This window comes from Anomaloglossus baeobatrachus, chromosome 2 (genome assembly GCF_048569485.1).
Source record: "Anomaloglossus baeobatrachus isolate aAnoBae1 chromosome 2, aAnoBae1.hap1, whole genome shotgun sequence".
In the NCBI taxonomy this organism is placed as follows: domain Eukaryota; kingdom Metazoa; phylum Chordata; class Amphibia; order Anura; family Aromobatidae; genus Anomaloglossus; species Anomaloglossus baeobatrachus.
This window is the reverse complement of record NC_134354.1, coordinates 261,195,433-261,213,533: the sequence shown is the minus strand read 5'-3', so window position 1 is coordinate 261,213,533 and position 18,101 is coordinate 261,195,433. Positions and strand designations below refer to the sequence as shown.

At 46.6% G+C, this 18,101-nt stretch overlaps 1 pseudogene; it reads left to right on the top strand.

Moving 5' to 3' along the window:
* The window catches only part of LOC142291333 (zinc finger CCCH domain-containing protein 11A-like), a 183,828-nt pseudogene that overhangs the window by 133,630 nt on the left and 32,097 nt on the right, over window positions 1-18,101 (top strand).

Genomic DNA, 18,101 nt, shown 5'->3' with positions numbered 1-18,101 from the left:
CGTTTGGGAGCTTGGCCCTTCACACGTTTATCCCACCCTCAGTGTGTATTCTCTCTAAGTCTCTCGTGGGTGCTGTCGTGACGAAAGGAAAAGACTAAATTACTTACCGGTAATGGGATTTTCCAGAGTCCACGACAGCACCCTTTACACCCCTGCCCTTCCTTTGTTTGTTTTTCACCCTTCGGTGTCCTAGGGATTTGTCTGTTTTGTTTACCAATTCATTGGCGGTTCCTCTCCCGTTCTCTGCAACCCAACTGATGGGAGAGGGGGACCGCCCCTTTTTATCTGTAGGTTTCCTGTCCTGAAGGGGGCGGATCCCTCTCTCGTGGGTGCTCTCGTCTTTCCCAGTGCAGGGAATCTAATGTCCAACCTATGCCTCTGGCGATCCCCAGAATTCTTGATTTTTTTTTTTTTTTTGCTGTCAGGTTGCAAAAGGGGTTGGCCCTCAGCTCCCATAAGGGGCAGGTTGCATCTCTCTCTATATTCTATCAATACCGCCTAGCTTGCAATACGCAAGTCAAGACTTTGCTCAAGGGCGTTTCCCATCTAGTTCCCCCGTACAAACGGTCGCTGGACCCATGGGACCGCAATCTCGTTTTGACGGTATCCAGAGGTCCCCCTTTGAATCTCTCAAGGAATCCTCCCTTGCTCTCTGTTCTGGAAGGTAACATTCTTAGTGGCAATTACGTCCATCAGACGGGTTTCGGAGCTGGCAGCACTCTCTTGCCGCGAACCCTTTCTGATCTTTCATCAGGACAAGGTGATTCTACGCCCCCTTCCGGTTTTTCTTCCGAAGGTTACTTCCCCGTTTCATATGAACAAGGACATTGTTCTGCCTTCCTTTTGTCCACCCAGTCCATAGGGTGGAAAGGTTCCTATATTCGCTAGACCTTGTGAGGGCTCTCAGATATTACGTACCCAGGACAGCCTCTTTAGGAACATGGACTCCTTGTTCCTGAAAGGCCTAAGAAAGGAGAGGCAGCTTCATAGGCAACGCTGGCTCGCTGGATTCGCTCTGCGATCCAGGAGGTCTACCACTTGAAACTCAAGCCCATTCCTAGTGGGCTGCGGACTCATTCCACGCGAGCAGTTGGCGCCTCTTGGGCATCATGCTTCAGTGGAACAGGGATGTAAGGCTGCGACCTGGTCTTGCCTACATACTGTTTCAAAGCATTACCGAGTCCATACCCAGGCTTCGGCAGAGGTGAACCTAGGTAGGAAAATTCTGCAAACGATAGTGGAGCACCTATCTCAGTAGGCGCTCCTGGCTATCTGTTACTGGTTCCTAGTTCTTGGGTTGCGTTGTTTGTTTACCCACCCAGGGACTGCATTAGGATGTCCCATGGTCCTGTGTGCCCCAATGAGGCGTCAGAGAAAAACGGATTTTTGTGTACTCACCGTAAAATCGTTTTCTCTTAGCAATCATTGGGGGACACAGCACCCACCCTGTTGCCCTGTTGGGTCTTGGTTCTCTCAGTACCTTATTTGGTTATGATTCTTTTTTTCTCATGTTTCTCTGTTGAGGTAAATTTTACTGTTTTTTTTCTCCTACTGCTTGTGTACTAAAACTGAGCTTGCCTGGCCCGGCCAGGGGGTGTATACTGCAGAGGAGGAGCTATGCTTTTGCATCTACTTAGTGTCCTCCTATGGATAGGAAGCATAACACCCATGGTCCTGTGTCCCCCAATGATGGCTAAGAGAAAACGATTTAACGGTGAGTACACAAAAATCCGTTTTTTTTCTTTTCAAACAGATATACCCGCGAACCTTAGTTTGGCTCAAAGATTGGGAAAACGAAAGAAATTCCAGGAAGACAGTCCGTTAGGTAAATGCATTTACTGCTTTATTTTGAGAACTATTATGTAATTATATGTAAAATTTGGCCTTTCTTGGATGTACTTGTATGTTCTAGATAAAGAGTAATAGTCTGTTTATTTTTTCTTTCATAAATTAATAGTACACATGAAAATCAGCAACTTTGTGATAGCCGATAAATCTGCTTCGTTCTCTGCCAGAACTGATCAGTCATTATCAAAATTCTTAATTGTGATGTAAAATCTGTATTTGTTTGTTTACCCACCCAGGGACTGCTTTAGGATGTCCCATGGTCCTGTGTGCCCCAATGAGGCGTCAGAGAAAAACGGATTTTTGTGTACTCACCGTAAAATCGTTTTCTCCATTGGGGGACACAGCACCCTCCCTGTTGGGCCTTAGATTTTTTTCTCTCTCAGTACTTTTTTATGAGTATTCACTCACGTTTTTTGTTACTTGTTCTCCTACTGCTTGTGTATTAAACTGAAGTAGCCTGGCTGGGCCAGGGGGTGTATACTGCAGGGGAGGAGCTAACATCTTTACATCTACTTAGTGTCCTCCTATGGATAAGCAGCATAACACCCATGGTGCTGTGTCCCCCAATGATGGCTAAGAGAAAAATGGATTTTTGTGTACTCACCGTAAAATCATTTTCTCTTAGCCATCATTGGGGGACACAGGACCATGGGTGTTATGCTGCCTATCCATAGGAGGACACTAAGTAGATGCAAAAGCATAGCTCCTCCTCTGCAGTATACACCCCCTGGCCGGGCTAGGCAGCCTCAGTTTTAGTACACAAGCAGTAGGAGAAAAAAAACAGTAAAAACGTCTCAACAGAGGAACATGAGAAAAGAAGAGTCATAACCAAATAAGGTACTGAGTGAACCAAGGCCCAACAGGGCAACCGGGTGGGTGCTGTGTCCCCCAATGATGGCTAAGAGAAAACGATTTTACGGTGAGTATACAAAAATCCGTTTTTCTCTGACGCCTCATTGGGGGACACAGGACCATGGGACGTCCTAAAGCAGTCCATGGGTGGGAAACATAAAAGAAGACAACACAACCCAAGGACTAGGAACCAGTCCCAGACAGCCTGGAGCGCCTACTGAGAGAGGTGCTCTACTGCCGTTTGCAGAATTTTCCTACCCAGATTTGCCTCAGTTGAAACCTGGGTATGGACTCTAATGCATTGAAAACGTATGTAGGCTAGACCAGGTCGCAGCCTTACACACCTGTTCCACTGAAGCCTGATGCCGAATGGCCCACGAAGCGCCAACTGCTCGCGTGGAATGAGCCCGCAGCCCACTAGGAATGGGCTTGATTTGCAAGTGGTAGACTTCCTGGATCGCAGAGCGAATCCAGCGAGCCAGAGTCGCCTTTGAAGCTGCCTGTCCCTTCTTAGGCCCCTCAGGAATGACGAACAAAGAGTCCGTTTTCCTAAAGGGGGCTGTCCTGGATATGTAATATCTGAGAGCTCTGACGAGGTCTAACGAATGCAGAGACCTTTCCACCCTATGAACCGGGTGTGGACAAAAGGAAGGCAGAACAATGTCCTCGTTCAAATGAAACTGGGTAAGAACCTTTGGAAGGAAATCCGGAAGGGGGCGCAGAACCACCTTGTCCTGGTGAAAGATCAGAAAAGGCTCGCGGCAAGAGAGTGCTGCTAGCTCCGAAACCCGTCTGATGGACGTAATTGCCACCAGGAATGTTACCTTCCAGGACAGAAGAGCAAGGGAGGATTCCTTGAGGGGCTCAAAGGGAGACCTCTGGAGACCGTCCAGAACGAGGTTGAGGTCCCATGGTTCCAGCGGCCGTTTGTACGGGGGAACTAGATAGGAAACGCACTGGAGGAAGGTCTTGACTTGCGGTTTTTGAGCCAGGCGGCATTGGTAGAAGATTGAGAGCGATGAGACCTGCCCTTTAAGGGTACTGAGAGCCAACCCTGCTTGCAAGCCAGACTGTATAAAGTCGAGAATTCTGGGGATGGCCAGAGGCATAGGCTGGACGTTAGTTTCCCTGCACCATGAAAGGAAGATTTTCCACGTACGGTGGTAAATGCGGGATGAAGCAGGCTTTCGGGCGCTGATCATGGTGGAAATAACCGCAGGGGAGAATCACACTCTTGTTAATACCCAGGTCTCAATGGCCATGCCGTCAGCTTCAGGGCTCTGGAGTTCTGATGGGAAATGGGCCCTTGGGTAAGCAAGTCTGGGATGTCTGGAAGGCGCCACGGTGTGCCTGTGAGCATTTGTACTAATTCGGCGTACCAGGCGCGCCTGGGCCAGTCCGGTGCTATCAGTATCACCGGGACTCCCTCTGCCTTGATCTTCCTGATTACCCGCGGCAGCAGGGGTAGAGGTGGAAATATGTAAGGCAGGCGGAAGTGGTGACAGGAGCAGACTAGAGCATCCGCGCCGATGGACTGCGGGTCGCGTGACCTGGCTATGAACGCGGGTACCTTTGCATTCAACCTTGAGGCCATTAGGTCCACGACTGGTGTGCCCCAGCGAGTGCAGATGTGTAGAAACACATCTGGGTGGAGAGACCATTCTCCAGCAGCCAGGCCTTGGCGACTCAGAAAGTCTGCTGCCCAGTTCTCTACCCCCGGTATGTGTACCGCTGATATCACTGATCCTGTCGATTCGGCCCAGCTGAGGATCTTGTGGGCTTCGAGAGAAGCCGCTTTGCTGCGGGTGCCCCCCTGCCGATTGATATAGGCTACAGCTGTCGCATTGTCCGATTGGACTCGAATCTGACGACCCACTAGCAGAGGGCAGAACGCTCTGAGCGCGAGGAAGATCGCGCAGAGTTCCAGGATGTTTATGGGTAGGGAAGACTCCTGGGGCGTCAAACGTCCTTGAGCAGTGTGGTGCCGGTACACTGCTCCCCAGCCTAGGAGGCTGGTGTCCGTGGTCAGGACCAGCCAGTTCACTGGGAGAAAAGATCTACCCTTCGATAGGGATGAGAACCGAAGCCACTAGCGGAGTGCGTACCTGACTGAAGGCGTCAGGTGAAGATGTCTGTCCAGGGAGAAGGGGCTCTTGTCCCAGGCCGCTAGAAGGGCTAGCTGCAGTGGGCGGAGGTGCAGTTGAGCAAAGGGTACTGCTTCCATAGCCGCCACCATCCTACCGAGCACTTTCATGCTGAATCGAATGGAGCGAGACTGAGGACGTAGAAGGCAGCGTACCGCTCGTTGAAGAGCGATCGCCTTGTCCTGAGGGAGAAGGATCAAGCCCCGACGGGTGTCCAGGGACATGCCCAGGAAGGTGATGGATCGTGATGGGATCGGGGATGATTTGTCCAGATTCACTAGCCACCCTAAGCGGGATAGGGTGTCCACAGTGATCTGTACGCTGATTGAGCAGTCGCGGAAGGAGGGGGTCTTGATGAGGAGGTCGTCCAAGTAAGGGAGAACGACTACTCCCCTGGCGTGAAGGACGCTCATGGCGGCCGCCATGACTTTGGTGAAGACCCTTGGTGCGGTGGCAAGGCCGAAGGGTAGAGCTACGAATTGAAAGTGGGAGTCCTGAATTGCGAAGCGGAGGAACTTTTGGTGATCTGGGGCGATGGGTATGTGCAGGTACGCGTCCTTGATGTCTATGGAGGCGAGGAATTCCCTTCGACCATGGATGCAATAATGGACCTTAGGGACTCCATTCTAAGTCTCCGTACGTGCACATGTTTGTTTAGGTGTTTGAGGTCCAGAATGGGTCGAACTGACCCATCCTTTTTGGGGACCACAAAGAGGTTGGAATATAAACCCCCGAACTTCTCGTCGCCTGGGACAGGTATTATCACTCCTGCTGTTTGGAGCGAGTGGATTGCTGAGAAAAAAGCTTTGCGTCGTTTTCGAGTCTTTGGGGGGTTTGAGAGAAAGAACCAACTCGGGGGTTGGGTCCGAAATTCTATGTGGTAACCGGAAGACACAAGGTCTCGCACCCATTTGTCGTCTGAGGCGGCAGCCCAGATATGTTGAAAGAGCCGCAGTCGACCTCCTACAAAGAGTGTGTCTTCCGGGGCGCCGAAGGAGTCATGAGGGGGGAAAACGTCGTGGCCGAGGCTCCCTAGTCCTGGACTGTTTCGGTCTAGGCTGCCATGACGAAGTGGGTTTTGGGGAGAGCTGAGAAGGTTGGTCTCTGCATAGTCCACGACTGGTGGCGGGGACAGCACAGGATGTCGACCAACCAAATGAGTTCCGAAAGGATCGGAACGAGGACTGTGGACGTCTGGTGAAGGACGTCCTGGACTTCAGCTGGGGGAGGGAGGTACTCTTTCCTCCCGTGGCGTCAGAAATGAGCTTGTCCAGACGTTCGCCAAACAATCGGTCTGGAAAAAAGGGAAGGCCCATGAGAGACTTCTTGGAGGCAGAGTCCGCTCGCCATTGTCGGAGCCAAAGAGCTCTACGGATGGCTATGGTATTTGAGGCGGCAAACGCTGCGCAGGTAGCAGCGTCCATGGAGGCCTGGATGAGGTACTCCGCCGCAGCGACAATTTGAGCTGCTACCCCTGTGAAGGTCTGAGTGAACTGGGATTCCTCAAGCGAAGTGTTAAGGGATTCTGCCCAGACCGAGATCGCCTTTGCGACCCACACAGAGGCAAAGGAGGGCGAGAGGGAGGAACCTGCAGCCTCAAAAAGCAGAGCGGGCGAGGTGCTCCACCTGTTTGTCTGTCGGGTCCTTGATGGAGGAACCATCGGGTAAAGACAGGAGCGTCTTTGTGGTAAGGCGGAAGACCGGGGGGTCGACCGAGGGCGGATCGGCACAGCCCTTAGGGGCAGGTGAGGCAAAAGGGTACCGGGACTCCATGAGTTTTCGGTTACCGAAGCGCCTGTCAGGCTTCTCCCTTTGCTTTGTGAGGATATCCTGAAACTCTGGGTGATCAGCGAAAACCTTTTGGGGTTTCCTTGCCCTCTTAAAGGAGACCGCGTGGTAGTGGATGGGGGATCCTCCACATGCAGAGTGTGGTTGATTGCTGCTATAAGGGAGTCTTTTGCAGTTTGATCATCTGGAGAGGCTGAAACCAAGGAATCCTCTTGGTATAAACAGCATTCTCACTCCTCCAGCTCTTCAGAAGCCGTGGAGCGTGTGGGAGAGCCTGCCCTGTGTGCTCCCGAGGGAGAGCCCGCTGGAGACACCCGGCCGTGTGCTCTTTTCCTGATCCCTGCAACCGGTGAAGCATGTGCCCGGATTACCTCAGAAGGATCCTCCATAGGGGTATCCTCAGGCTGCGTTCCGTCCAGGGACCCAGAAGGGTGTGGAGGACGACATTGCATAGCCAGCACCAGGTTCTGTGACAGTTTTTCCATGGATTGGGACAGAAACTGTGCCCATTCCGGTGGGCTGGGAGCCCTAGGCTCTGGGCTGACGGTTGCGGTGGTGGTGGCAGGGGGTCTTGGGGGGGCTATAGAGGCACAGGACTCAGCGTGGTAGCTCAGCGTGGCAGGCAGTGCAGGCTGAATAATAGACTATGTGGGCCTTAGCACTCTTAAGGTACCGTCACACATAACGAGATCGCTAGCGAGATCGCAGATGAGTCACCGTTTGGTGACGCAGTAGCGATCCCGTTAGCGATCTTATGTGTGACACCTACCAGCGATCAGGCCCCTGCTGTGAGATCTCTAGTCGTTGCAGAATGGTCCAGGCCATTTTCTTCAAAGGCGATGTCCTGCTGGGCAGGACACATCGCTGTTTTTGACACTGTGTGACAGGATCACAGTGACTGCTGAGATCGTTATACAGGTCGCTACTGCGACCTGTATTGTTTCTGCATCGCTGGTAAGATCTATCTGTGTGACATCTCACCTGCGACCTCCCAGCGACTTACCTGCGATCCCTATCAGATCGCATCGTTTTCGGGATCGCTGGTAAGTCGTTGTGTGTGACTGGGCCTTAAGTGCCCTTAGATTTCTGCATGTTCCTAATAGGAGTATGCCAGGATGTGGAGCAATGCTCAGCAGAGCTACAATTGAAGCAAGCACCTCACCAGAATCAGCCGATGGCCCTGTCCTCAGGAAGGATTAAGCTCTATGGAGATCTCGCACGCTTTCCTGGGGGGTGGGGCTTAGCGCTAAAAGAGCACGAAGATTAATTCAGTGTGCCCCCACCCCCTGCTGTGGGTAGTAAAATAACGGCGGGAAGGGAGCTTCTGATAGTTTTCCTCCCTCTCCCTCCAGTCAGCACACAGCTTGTCACTGGTGGTTATCAGCCAGCTTTTCTGCTAGAGCAAATAAACAGAGAAAATGAGTCCCTGAGCCCTGGGCCCTCCCCCTGCCACCAGGAAATTATCTGCAGGACTTTCTGCAAACAGGAGTGACTCCCCCCCCCCTCCTCCAGCCAGCAAGCAAGCTAGAGAAAAGTTAACACTGTGTGTGCAAGATCCTTGTAAATGCTGCAGCGTCTTTTCTCCCTTTGTCTGAGAAACCAGTCAGGGGGGATCTCACCTTAAAACACTGCTTCCGTCCAGGCAGTGAAAATAGCAGAGTGAGCTTGCTGTGTCCGGTCACAGCGGTGTCATATTCAACTCAGAGCCTGCAAGGAGGGGCTCAGGAATTGGTGCCATATTCAACTTAGAGCCTGCAAGGAGGGGCTGAGTAATTGGGCTATAGGGGCACAGGCCTCTACCCTGGGCTTTGGAAAATCGGTGTCTGTGGAACCCGTCGTCCAGCCCAGGATCCAGCGTCGCAGGAGGAGGTACGTGGAGGCGACACTCCACGTTCCCGCCCGTTGATGTTAGTGGGAGATCGGTCCCAAAAGGAAACAGTCGCCCTCAAAAAATAACAAACCTTGAAAGGAAGTGCCTCCTACAGACACTAAGCTAAAACTGAGGCTGCTTGGCCTGGCCAGGGGGTGTATACTGCAGAGGTGGAGCTATGCTTTTGCATCTACTTAGTGTCCCCCTATGGATAGGCAGCATAACACCCATGGTCCTGTGTCCCCCAATGAGGCGTCGGAGAAAACGATTTTATGGTGAGTACACAAAAATCCGTTTATCCGAGCTGACCACTACAGGTATGTATAGAATCAGCCTGATAGTGCCAGTATAGCACTGGCTTTAGCTTATATGCAAAAATCTTGGTGATTGGTTCCCTTTAACTAGAACATAGAATTACATCTGTAACAATCTCATCTATTATTTTAGTGGAAAAATGGTAATTGTTTTCATCTTAACAACCCAATGTTATACAATTTCATGAATCACCTGAGGGTTAAAATTGCTCACTACACTCCTAGATGTATTCCTTAAAAGGTGTAATATCCAGAGTGGGGTCACTTGTGGGGGGTTGGTTTCTGTTGTTTTGTTATGTCAGGGCATCGTCAAATGTGGCATGGCATCCGCAACCTATTCCAAGAGTAGTTTTCCACCACATATGGGGTTTTGGCATACTCAGGAGAAATTCTATGATCCATTCTCTCCTGTTACTCTTGTGAAAATGAAAAAATGAAGGCTAAAACAACATTTCTGTGGGTTTGGGAAAATGTGATGGATAGAGAGAAAAATAAAAATATTGCACGGCTCAACGTCATAAGTCTGTGAAGCACATAGGGGTTTAAGGTACTCAACTTGCATTTAGATAAATTCCTTGATGGGTGTAGTTTCCAAAGTGGGGTCAATTGTGGGGTGTTACCACTGTTTAGGCACATTAGGGCCTCTCCAAACATGACTTAATGTCCGCTATCAATTGCAGACAATTTTGCATTCCAATAGTCAAATAGCACTCCTCATCTGGGCTCTCCCGTACGCCGAAATATTAGTTTTGTGAAGGTACAAAATTTGCAGCTAAAGCTACTTTTTTTGTGTGTGGGTAAAAGTAAATTTTTCATTTAAACCTTCCACATTGGTTTAATTCCTGTGACAGGCTGGTAAGCATTACCGGCGTTAGGGGGAAAGGAGAGCAAATTGGGCCCTCCTTCTCTTAGTGTGTGTGTGTGTGTGTGTTGTTTTTTTTTTATTTTTTGCTCAAAAGAAATGTCGATTGTTGTTTATGGGGAAACAAGACATCCCCTGAAAATATAAGCTCCATCCCATGTGTCAAAGCAAAAGTTAGACCTTTTCTTATCTTTGAAGAAAGACGCTATTTTGTGTGATGTAACCCCGTTTTAAGGGCATAAAAAGTGAAAGTGTGAAAATGACTTTTTTTCCAACATTCCTATATTTTCACAATTTAAACATAAAAAAAAGTCAACCTAAACTTACTACTGCTGTCATGAAGTCCAATATTTGAGAAGCACTGATATCTGGTGATGCGTTCCAAAGTTATAAACTCATGAAGTGTCACTGGTCAGAATTTTAAAATGTGGCTCTGTCAGGAAGGTGGAAACATGCTTTGGCGTTATGGGGTTAAACATAAGCATTGATAGCATTGTAATAGATTTGTTACAAATCTTCTTTTACTTTATTCAACCAGCTGCTTCTGAAGGAGAGGTTCTGCCTCCTGTGAAGAAATCCTTATCAGAAAGACTTGGGAAGAGAGTTGCCGCACCTACTGATAGCCCAGATTTTCAACCAAAGAAAGGTATCTTATGGCTAGAAATAGCGTTTGGTTTAATTATTATTGTAAATTGGTTTTAAGCTATGTTGTCTGTCTTCCTGTACCAAATGAAACTTAAATTGTATAATAGATTGTGAAACCATATGAGATAGTGAGGGATGACCGGGCAGAATAGAGACATGGCGCATTCTGAAAATGCTAATTGGTGCTTTACAACTCTGGGCTTATCATAACAGTTTTAAAAAGAAACATTTAGGACTTGGAGATTTCATCCATGCCAGGTATAAATATGTATCTACTTGATTAACTAAAAGAACTATATAGATTATTTATTCAAGAGCACTACCAAGCTCGGGTGCTCGGTACTCGCTAAGAGCAGTTAGATGCTCGGTTGGGCGCAACTTGAGTACCCAAGTGTAAAGGAAGTCAGTGGGGAACGCAAGCATTTTTCTGGGAAATCTTTCCATTGACTTCCATTATACTCAGGTGCTCAAGTCGCGCCCATTTAACTGTTACGAGTACCGAGCACCCGATGATGGTAGTGCTCACTCATCACTAATATAGATCAAAAGGCAAACCTCCACATTCTGGAGTCAATTAATGTCCTCATTAGGGGGGTTACATTCCCTCACTCATCTGCATAACATACAGAACAATTCTAAAGGGTACTTTACACGCAGCGACATCGCTACCGATATATCGGGGTCACGTCGTTAGTGACGCACATCTGTCGCCGGTAGCGACATTGCAGCGTGTAACACTAATGAGCGACGATCAACGATCCCAAAATCGTTCCAAAATGGTGATCGTTGACACGTCGCTCATTTCCTTAATATCGCTGCTGCCACCGGTACGACGATGTTCGTCGTTCCTGTGGTGTCACACATAGTGATGTGTGATGCCGCAGGAACGATGAACATCTCCTTACCTACGTCCACCAGCAATGCGTAAGGAAGGAGGTGGGCGGGATGTTACATCTCCGCCCCTCCTCTGCTATTGGACGGCTGCCGCGTGACGCCGCAGTGACGTCGTTATGAAGCCCAACGCACCTCCCCCTTAAAGGAGGGATTGTTCGGCGGTCACAGCGACATCGCTGACAAGGTATGTGCGTGTGACGCTGCCGTAGTGATAATGTTCGCTACAGCAACAAGCACCAAATGTCGCACGAGCGACGGGGGCAGGTGCTATCGCGCTCGACCGCTAGCAATCACTAGCGATGTCGCAGCATGTCAAGTACCCCTAAGTGTGACAGAAATATAGTCCCTAATTGGCAAAGGGGTGAGAACATTATGGGATCTTCTATCCTTCACATTACCTTTGGGGATACTGGAGGCTGTGCAGGCTGATATATGGTATGATATCACAGGCTGAGATCATTCTTCTGCAGTCACTAGACACTTCCTTCGTCCTCTCTTATTTACGGGGGGGGGGGGGGTTTCAGCAAGTATATTGAGTCTGGTATTAATTAGAAGTAAAGATTCTGGCCTTCTGGTATTATTATAAGGTCTAAGATGAAAATACAACCTCTTAACAATAAGCTCCCCCCTTTTTGTTCTTGAATAACACATTAGCGCATCATGTGCACTTAACCCGCAGTTCTATGTAGACCAGACCTGGGCAAGGGGCGGCCCGCGGGCCACATCCGGCCCGCCTGCTCTCTGTGACCGGCCCGCCCGTCTTCAGCCGGTGCAGTGGAACCGGGCTGCAGCGTGCCGAGCAGGGAGAGATCCTGTGCAGGTCCGCCGCACAGTCAGTGCAGGCAGCGGAACGCAGGAGTCTTTCCTCTGTTCCCTGCCGGCACTAATTGTCAGTGACACACGCGCGCGCTCTGACGTCAGTACTGCGCTGCGTGTGTCATTTCAAAAGTGCCCGCCCGCCCTGCAGGAGAAGAAGCAGCACAGCAGATGGAATAATTCATCTTGCAGGACCTGCGATGATGTCACTCCCATGTGACTGTGTGGGAGGAGACACAGGATGCCGGGCAGAAAGCAAAGATAGTGAATCCTGAAGGAGAAATGGACACATGATGACTGGTAATGAGAAAAGAGGGGACATGAGGGGGAGGGGGGCTGCAGGGTGAGTGCATATGTGGGAAGATGGAGTTGCAGGGTGAGTGGCATATGTGGGAAGATGGAGTTGCAGGGTGAGTGGCATATGAGGGCTGCAGACTGACAGAAGGATGTGAAGGAGTGCAGAGTGTTTGAGAGGGGTAAGTTGGGGTACAGGCAGGGTGAAATATATGGGCAGGGTGTGTGACATATGGGGGTGTAGTATATTACAGGTGTGCTATATGGAGGTGTATATAGTGGTGTAGTATATGGGGGTATAGTGATGTAGTATATTACAGGTGTGCTATATGGAGGTGTAGTATATTACAGGTGTAGTATATGGGGGTGTAGTATATTACAGGTGTGCTATATGGAGGTGTATATAGTGGTGTAGTATATGGGGTATAGTGATGTAGTATATTACAGGTGTGCTATATGGAGGTGTAGTATATTACAGGTGTACTATATGGAGGTGTAGTATATTACAGGTGTACTATATGGGGGTGTAGTATATTACAGGTGTGGTATATGGAGGTGTAGTATATTACAGGTGTACTATATAGGGGTGTAGTGATGTAGTATATTACAGGTGTACTATATGGAGGTGTAGTATATTACAGGTGTACTATATGGAGGTGTAGTATATTACAGGTGTACTATATGGAGGTGTAGTATATTACAGGTGTACTATATGGAGGTGTAGTATATTACAGGTGTACTATATGGAGGTGTAGTATATTACAGGTGTGCTATATGGAGGTGTAGTATATTACAGGTGTACTATATGGGGGTGTAGTATATTACAGGTGTGGTATATGGAGGTGTAGTATATTACAGGTGTACTATATAGGGGTGTAGTGATGTAGTATATTACAGGTGTACTATATGGAGGTGTAGTATATTACAGGTGTACTATATGGAGGTGTAGTATATTACAGGTGTACTATATGGAGGTGTAGTATATTACAGGTGTACTATATGGAGGTGTAGTATGTTACAGGTGTACTATATGGAGGTGTAGTATATTACAGGTGTACTATATGGAGGTGTAGTATATTACAGGTGTGCTATATGGAGGTGTAGTATATTACAGGTGTACTATATGGAGGTGTAGTATATTACAGGTGTGCTATATGGAGGTGTAGTATATTACAGGTGTACTATATAGGGGTGTAGTGATGTAGTATATTACAGGTGTACTATATGGAGGTGTAGTATATTACAGGTGTACTATATGGAGGTGTAGTATATTACAGGTGTACTATATGGAGGTGTAGTATATTACAGGTGTACTATATGGAGGTGTAGTATGTTACAGGTGTACTATATGGAGGTGTAGTATATTACAGGTGTACTATATGGAGGTGTAGTATATTACAGGTGTGCTATATGGAGGTGTAGTATATTACAGGTGTACTATATAGGGGTGTAGTGATGTAGTATATTACAGGTGTACTATATGGAGGTGTAGTATATTACAGGTGTGCTATATGGAGGTGTAGTATATTACAGGTGTACTATATGGAGGTGTAGTATATTACAGGTGTGCTATATGGAGGTGTAGTATATTACAGGTGTACTATATAGGGGTGTAGTGATGTAGTATATTACAGGTGTACTATATGGAGGTGTAGTATATTACAGGTGTACTATATGGAGGTGTAGTATATTACAGGTGTGCTATATGGAGGTGTAGTATATTACAGGTGTAGTATATAGGGGTGTAATGATGTAATATATCGGAGGTGTATTATATAGTGGTGTAGTATAATACAGGTGTATATGGGGGTGTAGTATATTACAGGTGTAGTATATTGGGTAGAACTGAGGTAATTATATTAGTCCGGCCCTCTAAACCAATCCCAATTTCTCATGCGGCCCCATGGGAAAATTAATTGCCCACCCCTGATGTAGACTATACTGCTGCGCTTGCTGAACCATGTATTTTCATATAATTGAGACAGTTGCCAGTTGGTATAAAGGAAATCTGGCAGCACTTTTTTAACCCCTTAACGACCGCGGGCAGTAATATTACATCCTAGCGGTCATAGTGTTTCTGCCCGCAGCCTGCTGCCGGCAGCATGCCGCGATCAGTGCACATCTCAGCTGGTTTTCACAGGGAACAGAGCGCAGTGAAAATGAAGCGAGGGAGGAGGAGGGGACAGGCACCCAGCAGAGTTTCTGTCTTTGAAGTGGTGAGCGGCCGAATCCAAGATGGCCGCAGCTCTCACCACGCGGCCGTCGGCAGAAGTGAAAGTAATAGTGTGCAGCAGCGCTCAGAGCTGCACATTGAATCATATCACGGATGAAGAAACACGAACTATCTTGGTTGGGCAGGATTACATCGGTGAAAATGTTTATCCTCCCACAGATATTGTATTTGTTTCGCAATCTCCCCATCATATTCCCAATGAAAATACTAAAAGAGATCCAAGCAATGCTTTTAAAGTATATTTGGCAGGAGAAACAATCCAGAGTCCAGATGGACACACTCTACACCCCTATGAGTAAGGGAGGTCTGGGATGCCCCTCAGTGGTCCGTTACTATAGAGCCGCACTATTCGAACAATTACGATTCATGTGGAACAATGATGATGACCGGCATTGGATAACAATTGAAAAATATCTGATGGGAACCGCTAATGTCTCAGCTTTCTTCCACGCACAACAAACCTTAGCCACCAATAGGAATCCAAATATATCCCCAACAATAGGACGTGACTCTGGAACTATGGAGGGTGCTGACTAATAAACTAGGCCTTATACAAAAAGCACTTCTCAAGGCCCCCATGGAGACATTGGAGCATTGTATGAGGGGATATTGAGCTCACTTAAAAATTGGAAAATTATCCAAAATCACATCAATTGGGAACTTGTATGAGGGGAAGGAATTAATTACTTTCTCATTATTGCGAGATAAATATAATGTGCCCCAAAGGGACTTTTACAAATATCTACAAATCCGACATTTCCTAGCTGAGAGGAAGGAGCAGATGTCTGCACCGCCATCTAAACTATACTCCATGCTACTGAACCCTACATCACAGATCAGAGCGCTGTGCACAAGCTATGATTGTATGCTAGAGAATACTCTGCCCTCACTAACCACATACCTGCAAAAATGGGAAAAAGACCTAAACTGTACATTCACACCGGATCAATGGCGAGCATCCTTCTCAATTATAGGAAAACAATCTAAATGTGCTAACCACATAGAGAATGCAAGGAAATTAATTATACAGGTGGTATCTCACCCCTATAGAATATCTAAAATGTTCCATAACTCCCCGGACACATGCTGGAGATGTGGAGACCCCAGTGCAGACATGTTATACATATGGTGGAATTGTAGTAACATCAGACGTCTCTGGGAAGCAATAAATCATTTAATAACTCAGATTTGTAATGCATCAATAATGCTAACCACACAGCAGGCGCTGCTCGCCATTGATCTGGACTCATTTCCATATGAGATCCGAACAGTTATTGTACATATTATTGTAGCAACAAGAATCAACATTGCAAGTTTTTGGAAAAACCCTAAATGCCCTACAATGTCCGAAATCATCTCACTGATTAATGAGAACTGTTTATCAGAAAAAATAATTGCTTCATCCAGTAACATATCGCAATTTCATAAAAAATTGAACAATTGGTTGTCTTTCCGTTTAAATACTGTTATTAAATAACTTTGCAGATTTATATATAGAGAATGTGATTTGAAAATTAATGTAACGTCACCATTTCCCCTACCCTCTCCCCTCCCCAACCCCCTTATTATTGTGTTGACTGTTGAGAACTTATTGTCAATATGATGTAATACTTGACACATTTTATTAATAAAAATTTATGGTTAAAAAAAAAAGACCTAAAAGTTCAAATCCCCCCCCCCCTTTCGCCCCATTGAAAATAAAAGCGTTAAAAGAATAAAAAATATACACACTTTTGGCATTGCCGTGTTCAGAAACGCCCGATCTATTAAAATATAAAATCAATCTGATCAGTAAACGGCGTAGCGGCAAAAAAAATCCCAAACACCAAAATTACGGGGTTTTTTTGTTCGCCACAAATTTTGCGCAAAATGCAATAACAGGCGATCAAAATGTAGCATCTGTGCAAAAATTGTACAGGTAAAAACGGCAGCCTGAGACGCTAAAATTAAGCCACCACTGAGCCATAGATCCCGAAAAATGAATACGCTACGGGTCACGGAATATGGCGTACAACGTGCGCCACTTTTTTCGGACAAACTTCTGATTTTTTTTTTTAACCCCTTAAACCTATACATGTTTAGTGTCTACGAACTCGCACTGACCTAAGGCATCACACACCAGTTTTACCATATACACAGTGAATAAAATATTTCAAAAACAATTGTGCTATCGCACTTTTTTTGCAGTTTTTCCACATTTGGAATTTTTTTGCCGTTTTCCAGTACACTATATGGTACAACTTATGGTATCATTTAAAAGTACAGCTCGTTCCGCAAACAATGAGCCCTCACATGACCATATTGACTGAAAAATAAAAAAGTTACGTGTCTCTAAAGAAGGTCAAAAAAAGGAAAGCGAAAAATCGGACGGTCGTGAAGGGGTTAATTTTAGTGTATTTGTTTAGGTGCTTGTCCTCTAATAAAAATTACTGTTTTGTAGAGATGCGGCGTGCTAATCATAAGAAATTTCTAGTAGAAGCCTTTTGCAAATCACTTTGGAAGTGAATGGATTCCCCTGAGTTTTCAAATTTTAATATTTTATTATCTAATTGATATACTGATAGCACTGTAGAATTATTGCTGCTATGTAAGCGAGTAAATTTATTAAAACTAAATTTTATTCTTGTATAGCAACACTATAGTCCCGTCACTGTCCTCATTGTGGCTCACTATGTAAATTCCTTATCGATATCACTTCCAGCTGATTTGCATATGGATTTTACCATAGAATTAACCTAATTGGCATGTCAAATCGCAATATATCTATATAAAGGACAGGTTCACTTTCACGCCCGATGAACAACTAATAACTATGAAATGTTTGTGTTTCAGTTCCAAGTTCCAGACATTTGAAGGATCGCCTTGGGTTACCAGCAAAGCAAGAAAACAGAGAAGCAGGTAACAAATTAAATTCCATTCTTAAGACTTTTTTTCCCCTCTTTGTTTCAGGCTGAAAGGTTATGTTTATGTTCCAATTCCACTTTTCCTGACTACTTTATTTAAATATAGCCGATATTGAGCCCTTACATTGTTTTTAAGACTGTCAGAGTTCATGAGCTATCGCTGTATGTCTTAACCCCTTCACAAAGTTTGTGTGCATGTATGTCGAAGGTAGTGTCCCTGCCTTTGCTTGCTCGTACGCCATACCTGCATCTTTCCCTGCTCATGACTACTGATTTAATCATCCATCATGGTTCTCTAAGGCTATGTGCGCACTTACCGGATTTTGCCGCGTATTTTTTCGGTTTTGCTGCATGTTTCGCTGAAGAAAATGTTCATAACATCTCTGCAGTGAATCACCAGCAAAACCTATGGGCAAAAAAATCCTGTGCGCACTGGGCGGAATTTGACAGCTGCATGTTTTGCTGCGGGATTCCCGCAGCAAAAACAATTGCATGTCAATTCTTTCCGCACGTCGCTGCGGGATTTCACTACATTGACTCCAATGTTAATCGTGAAATCCCGCAGGGAATAACGCAGGCAGCAAGTTCTGTGCGGTTCACTGCGTTTTCCTGCGTTATTCCCTGCGGTATTTTGCGGT